This window comes from Geospiza fortis, unplaced genomic scaffold (genome assembly GCF_000277835.1).
Source record: "Geospiza fortis unplaced genomic scaffold, GeoFor_1.0 scaffold381, whole genome shotgun sequence".
Lineage (NCBI taxonomy): Eukaryota > Metazoa > Chordata > Aves > Passeriformes > Thraupidae > Geospiza > Geospiza fortis.
In genome coordinates this window covers 3,005,905-3,013,981 of record NW_005054348.1, presented here as the reverse complement: position 1 = coordinate 3,013,981, position 8,077 = coordinate 3,005,905, and positions in this window count along the sequence as shown.

The following is an 8,077-nucleotide window of genomic DNA, read 5'->3' as shown; positions in this document are numbered from 1 at the left end:
GGTATTAGGGGGAAGGAATCTTCCTCTGAGAATTTCCAGTGTTAAGGCCTTCATGAAAGATGTCATTATAAGGAAATGAATGAATGCATTTGTCACCCTCTGAGAGGTCTCAGAATGGTTTCTATTTTTATCTCTTCTTACCCCTTGAAGGAACTGAGAACTAATATTTGTGATACCTGACTGAGGATATTAATGTTTTAAAAAGCTGCTATTCCTTCCAGGGCAGTAAAGTGAATAACCTCTTTGGGTTTTTCACTAGTTTGCCTCTTGAAATGAAATTTTGGTGACTGTGTTTCTAGTAAGATGTGTCTGCACAACCATCCAAACCTATTCCTGTCTATTTATCTGGTATTGAATCTTAACAAATCTGAAAGATGTATGATCAGCTAGTACATGTGCAAAATACACTTGTTTTTCCTTTCTTGAAGTATTTTTGCTATGCTATGCACTGTTTAGTCTGAACTACAGAGCCCAGAGAACAGAGGCTCATGTAAAATCATACGTGTTTACTGAAGCTAAAGGGATGAGTGGGAAAAAAAAATAATTAAAAGGATGCTTTCAGAACAGAAAAATCTCATGGGTAATTGTTACATTGGTACTATGGTACTAAACCCTCTGAGTGTAATGATCTGCCTGCCTGGAGCAGAAACATTTTTATTTATAGTCAGCACAGTGAGAAATCATTAGTCCAGTTACCAGTACATTCACATTCATGCCTTGAACAAGTGTCCACAAATATAAGAAGGCTTTTTGAAAAACCTTCACCCACTACTGCAAGACTGGATGAGACTTATCTAGAAGACTGTTGATGTTGCATTTGATGAAGCAGATGGGTCACTGCTGAGCACACACTATTACCTTGCCAGCAGCTGGGTCTATTGTCAGAGCAACACTTTTGGCCTCCACTGGCCCAAACAGCAAAGGATCAGTGTGGAAATCGAGACTGGAGAGCCCATCAAAAGGAGATGGCAAGGACCTCGCTTCATAAGGTTATATTCTATGGAGCAAAGATTCATACATATATATATTTTCTCTCACTGCATTTCAAATTCCACTCTTCACTTGAAACCATTACCAGCCTAGTCACATGTTCACTGTCTCAGGATTTAGCACGGAGAAGAGGACAGGTTACTGCACCCCTGAGTGACCTAGTACAGAAACACAGCAGCCCTGCATTTTTCAGAACTTTTTCTTCTTGATTATTTTCCCTGCAAAATTAAAATAAGCAATTTAAAAGCAAATTTAAATTAGCATATTGAGGACAGTTTATTATTTATGAGATGGAAATCACGATCTTGGATGACTGAACTCATTAAAGACACTTTGGAACAGTTCCCATGTATTTCTTCCATGGTACCCACACAACAAATAATTCACACAGTAATTAATGCCACGTCTTTCCAAACAATACATGCTTCCGACAGGAACTGTTCAAAAAGGAAATGCAAGAAACTGCACCAAAATAGCAAGAAGCTTAAAATACATACTAGCAAAACCAGGAAGTTTTGTATTAGGGCAATACAGATGCTTTAGCTGAACTTACTGGGCCAAAGACATCCCTGAATAAGCTCTCAAAAGGTCAGAGGAGCTAGCAAGGTGGGAGTTCGGCCAGCCAGGCCTCTGCACTGGCACAGCTTTTGTCTGACCTTGCGCCAGGGTCTTACAACGACAGCACTCTGTCATCCTGCCACACAGGCTACACAGCACAGAGCAAGAGAAAGAAGTCTATTTTCCTTCCTAGCTGTAGCCCACAGGGCTATTTGCATTTCAGTGAATTAAATACTTTTCCAGCATCGTGACAACCTGTAAAATGTCCCTAGAGGCACAGTTACACTTGTGCACCGGAGCGCAGCACTGGGAACCCCATCCGGGGCCAGCGGAGGAAGCGGCAGCGGCGCAGCTGTGTCAGCACAGCGCCGTGCCCGGACCAGCCCTCCCAGGAGCTGGGGAAATAATTAGCTCAGGCAGGCTGCCACATTTTCAGTGCCGAAGAGCCCTGCATGGCAACGCGGGGAACCTCGCCGATGCACCGGCCCCTTAGCGGCTCCCCGTGTGCTTCAGTGCCGCTTCTGAAACGCGGGACAGAGCTGGGCGGGTCCTGCAATAAGGAATTGCTCGCTTCCATCTGCTCTTCGCCGCCGGTGAAGGGCTGGTGGCCTCACCACTGTGCTGTGGTACTGCATTTCAGGGGCAAGCGAAACAATCCAGATGTTAGCCACTTGCCATCACTGGCCAGGCAAAGGGGCCTGCGGGGTAGGCAGGGATGCTGTGCTCTCAGCAAATCAGATATTTATTCCCTTATTTACTCATCACCTCAGTGAAACACTGGTCATGTTTTCTAAGAGGAATTCAAGCACAGAGAAACGAAATCTTCCAAAGGAGATCTATGTCAGAACAGAAAATTGCAGCTAGATCTACAGATTCCCACATTTATCATCCTAAAATACAGTTTATTTTTTCTTTCTGATCAATAAAGCCATGTAATGGGCCATGATTTTTCCCTGTCCATACATTTAAGTTTCCCATCACAGCCACTACTATGGTGAGAAACAGCAAGTTACAGACATTAGCAGGACACCAGAGGGAAGTACTCCACACTTGCTGCCTGGCAGAGCAAGAGCAAGGACAGAAGCTAGAAGGAATGAAGCATGACGGAGGGACACCACTGTTGAGATCCCTGGAACATGTTAGCCCAGAAAAGAACCTAACCTTTCGACTGGAAATCCCACTGTAGGCAAGCCAGGGACAAACATTCAGGACAGAGCCATCTCTCTCACAATCCACCTTTTTGAACCATGGGGTTTCCATCATGTCTCCTTGGAAAACAAGAAGGGAGATGAAAAATACAGGGCATATTGTCTCTTCTTTCTGAAACCTCAACAAGCAGCTTCTTAAGTCCAAATAAGTAGGATGGAATTTTTCTACCCCCTTCCCACCAGGCACAGGCAACTGGATATAACTCAGCCTCAGGAACATTCAGTGAGGAGGATCTGGTCTGGCTCTGCACATGTCTGTCTCTTTTTATTTTTGTCTCTCTAAAGGAGAGCTCTCAAAACATTCCAGTTGGTTTTAAGTTGTTTTTAAAGGGACAAAGGGAAACATCAGATGTTGAAAATGCGCAGCAAACGAAACAGCTCTACTGTAAAAAAAAAACTCTGAAAAAACATACTTTACAATGGTAATTATGACAGATTAAACAATGAGTGTCATCAGTGTGATGGTACAAAGCACACAATACTGTTTCCTACTCAAATATTTGCAGACATCTCTGATTTTTTATTTTAATGAAATCTCATCTTGAATTGGTTTTAAGAACCATCCTGAGTCTCACAAGAGCTTTCACTGTCAGAAGCCCTGTCAGATATTTGAACTGCAATTTGTCTCCAATGGTTCCCAGCTTGAGCTAGAGAAATGCTGTAAACATATCCTTTTAAGAGGTGATGAGTCTGAAAAATCACTGCCTGCAAAGAACACATCCCTGAGAGGAGCTGAGAACTTCTCCTGCCATACAGTTACAACTTAAGGATCCCCACACCTTGACAGAAACTTTTGCTGCAGATTTTCTGTGCTTCTCAAACATTTCCAGGAACTGCTCTGTTGTGTGATTAAGCTGTCCTCTTCGGATGGCTAAGCACCTGGAATCCTCTCCTCATTCACTACATATGTGCATGACAAGTATGGGCTGCAACCATGAAGACAAAGGAAATAAATCAAATCCTTCTGAGGACTTCTGAGAGCTTCACAGATATTGGATGGGAAGTAACACAGTTTAAACAATGATACATTAATTAATTATAAATGACAGCATGTGAACCCCTGGAATTTCTGTTAATACCAAATGAGTTTGTGATGGTTTATATAAAATAAGAAACGGATAGAAAAGCCTCCATGTGCTAATAACACCCAGATATTTAAGGAAATTGGCTTTGAAGGTTGCTGGGCATAATACAAAGAATATTCAATGAACTGAATCCTGAGGTTGACCCTTCACTATTATTTTGTTTTAAGCAAAAATGTCTATTTGCTTTAATAAGAACTCTTTTCAAATAAAGGAAATCGCCTTAGATGCGACCCTTGTGGATATGTCTCACTGTCATGTTCAAAATAGTTGACTGAACTCCTGTATTTGTGACAACCTCCTTCCTGTTGGCTCTCACACTACTTGCCAGATTTTTCCTTGTTTCCTTTAGGTGTCTACTTGGACTGAGTTTCGCTGCATCTAAGAAAGATGATGATGACTGCTCAGTACAGAAGGAGAAGCTGTGCTTTGCCGCAGTCCCATTAATCCCTGAAGAAATTTGGAATCAGAAGACAACCTGGCATGGGTTGGATTTCTAAGCTGGCTGGGAAAACCACATGCATTTCAAAGGCCAACCATTCCCCCCACCAATCCTGTGTGCCACCCCTGCTGACTTGGATGAAGTAGCTCTGCCATAAACCCCAACTCTCACCACTCTGAAAAAGTAAAATACTAAGGAAAGCGATGAAATCATTAAAAAGACAGGAAACAGACGGGTGTTTGCCAAATGTAGAAGGGCCACATGACTAGGCAAAGAATGTTTATTTTAGCACTCCCAAAGTCTGCTAAAGATAGCAGAGAGTGAAAATAAACGTGAGAGCTATCACACTGAAGTAAGAGGAGTTCACAAGCATCTTTAGGGTAGCAACACAAGGGAGGAATTTTGGAGCTGTATGTCTGAGAAGGTTCTGTACCAGCTGCTCTGACCACACAAACAATGGGGTACTTTGTTGACACTTGACAGGCAGGTACATACTGAGAAGTGGGGCAAAACCACAGTATCCTTCATTTTGACGGATAACAAAATGCCTATGCCAATAATACCATTGCAACTGTTCCTAGACTGCTCCATACATCACTAGATCTGGGTCAGCACAAAATTAAGGATCATGAAGTAGAATACGGACACAGAAAAGTTCCCTGCAAGACTCTGCACAATATACTGAAACATATGCAAATAGCAATAGATTCACGTTTCTTATTTGACCTTCTTATTTATTTTCAAAATTTCTTCTAGATTCTTCAAGAGAGAAACCTAAATACATTGCAAAAACTTCAAATGCTTTGCTCATGTATTTTATAAATTTTCATATTTTTTCTGAACTGATGAAGAGAGTTATCGAAGACTGCCATGCTAATTCCTGAATTTCTTCCTGTTTATTGCCCTTTCACAAGTGGCTGACTCAACAGACAACTGAGAAAAGACTAAATAAGTTTTCTCTGGGTGGCATTTTAAGCTGGAGTATTTTAAGAACTGCTATTATGTTGCAGCTGAATATTCCAGCAGACTGTCTGACTCCTTTCTGAATCAGAGTGCTACCAGGCCAAATATTTGAACAAATTCCATGCATTGCCCTGTACAATCTGCACAGAAAAGAGCAATTTTATATGCAGGTAAACAGTGGCTCTTTATGCCAGCATTTGATCTCTGAAAAAATGCAGTCTTTAGAACAACACCAGAATAGGCAGATTCAATTGTGAATCTAGCAAAATCCACGCTTTCTCAAGACCTTTTTTAAATGTCCTATATCTCAATCCATAGACAGACATATTATTCCATAGACAGATCTTTTTGTGAAGAGAGATCGATAAATCTAAAATTGTACAGGAATTAAAGGCAAAAAAAGATATCTTAAAGCCTTCAAAACATAGATTTGAACCAAAGTTGCTGAGTTGCTGTTAATGATACCAATCGTCTGGGTTGGAGTTTTTTGAGACAGAATGTTGGTACTTCAAACGTCCAAACAAGGTCAGTGAAAGATTTCACTGAATCAGCAAAATTCCTCAGTCTTCCAGTCTTTTAGAAAAAAGCCAGAAAATTTGAAGTCTATTTATAAGAAAGGAGAACTGAGAAGAAGCAGAGCTATTCTAAAGAGATTACTAAATGTAACTAATGTAGATTTGAATATGTACCTTGGAGTGGTAGAGGTAATGAAACTTGGCTCCATAACCCTACTTCTGCAGCACGACTGTTTTCTAAATCACTCTTCAGTGATACGCAATCTAAAAAAGTCTTATCACAAGTCTCCTTTAAATGGTGGTTAGTAGAAACTAAAACTATTAAGAAGAAAAATACTTTTTGTCTCCTAACTTGCAATTCAAAACCACAATATTGTTTTCTATTTATTTTGAATAGAAATATGCTCTCATGGCCATTGGATTGACTTAATAAAATACACCAACTGCAACAAACTTAAAATTCCTTACTCCTTTCTATTTAAATAATTGTTTTGTCACTAGCTTGCTGACTGATCTTACACAGCTTATTAACACCTATAGTTTTCACAAATATTCTGTACTTTTTATTTGTATTATCTGTACACAATAAAATACAGGAATTGTCTGATTTTCAGGGCCATGAAACTGAAAACTTCAATGTGCAGAGATTCAGCATCTTAAAAAAAGAATATGATTCCTCCATAATTCACCCCCAAGCTCCAGTTGCAGTTACCACACAGAAAGATGCATCCTCCTCTACAAAGATGGCAAGTTTCAAATATAAGAGAATAGAAATCATGGACTAAACCTCATAGTCACAGTAACACCCATCTATAAAATAGGAAAAATGCTGATCCATTGTCTTTGTGGGCAACCTCAAGAGTGATCATTTGATCACTGTGAAATCTCAGTGTAACAGGAAGTCTTCTGCCATTTCTCCTTTATGGAGAACATCTACTAAACTATCAGGCATGCCTGGCTGGAGGAGAAGGAAACACAAAAAAGCAGATGACAGATGGCAGGACATGAATACAGTAGTGAAACAGGCTGGCAATTGTCTTGTCTGCCACAACGCCAGTACAGTGCCACACGTGAACTCTGGCAGCCTTGATGGCAGGAGATGTGTAGCTCTTAGACTCACGTGCTTAGAACAGTGGCAGTGGAAGAACTGAGAACTGAGTAATGTAATTTTTGAGTCCTGATTACAACCCAGGAGTCAAACTCCTTAACTCTCTTCTCAGCCATAACAGCTAATGAAAGGTGTCCTTTAAATAATAATTAGGGGATCTGATCAACAGTGAAGAGTTGGATTTTTTTACCATCTCCTGTTGGTTTCTACTTTTATAAAAAAATGTGAATTGACACTGGAATGAAAGTGGGGGAAAAAAAGGAGGAAATAACCAGAGAGAAGGGATTGTTTTTTCTTTCAGTTACTTTGCTGCCGGTAAATGGTGAGGGTGTACAGTAATTTTAATCCAACATCCTCAGTTAAGGAGACATTGTTTTAGAGTCAACTTACTAACTGAAGAAAACAACACAATTTTCTTTCTATCTCAGCAAGTATTCCTTGTGCCTGTGGCAAGGAGACTGTGGTGTAAGGGAAGGATGGCCAGAGCGGGAAGGGCACTCTCTTTGCCAGGCAGCAGGCTGAGGAATGAAATTCTTCACGTGTGTTCACTTCAACTCCCACTTCACATGCAGACAGGAGAGAAAATATGTGTTTATCAATGCATATCCAAGATACTGTAGAAAGACTCTTCAGTATATAGCCCTTGACACACACCCTGATGTTTCTTTTGGAGTGGGAACAGGCTGCAACTATGGACAGGACAAGAGGACAAAGTCTTAAGCTGTGCCAAGAGAGGTTTAGATGGACATTAGAAAGAATTCCTTAAGAGAAAGTGTGATTAGATATTGGGATGGGCTGCCCAAGGAGGTGATGGAGTCACCATCCCTGGAGGTGTTTAAGGCATGACTGGACATGGCACTTAGTGCCACAGTCTGGTTGACATGGTGGTGTTCTGTCAGACTGGACTTAATGATCTCAGAGATCTTTGCCAACCCAATTCATTCAGTGAGTTCGTGAATGTGAAAACAGTTTAAGGTCCCTCAATGCCTCCACAAACACCACTCCTGCTGCCTGATGGAGCACAGGGCCCATCCCACCCCCGCTCCTGTCTCTTGAGAGCTACAGTGGGGAACACACGACCAGGGTGTTCAGAGCCGAGGGCAGGCAGCGCTGTGCCTGCTGCCACCACACACCAGGCGCCTGTGCCCAGACACTGGGGAACACCCGTGTGCGTGGGCTACGACCGCTGCCCCCCACCCAGCCACCAGGGC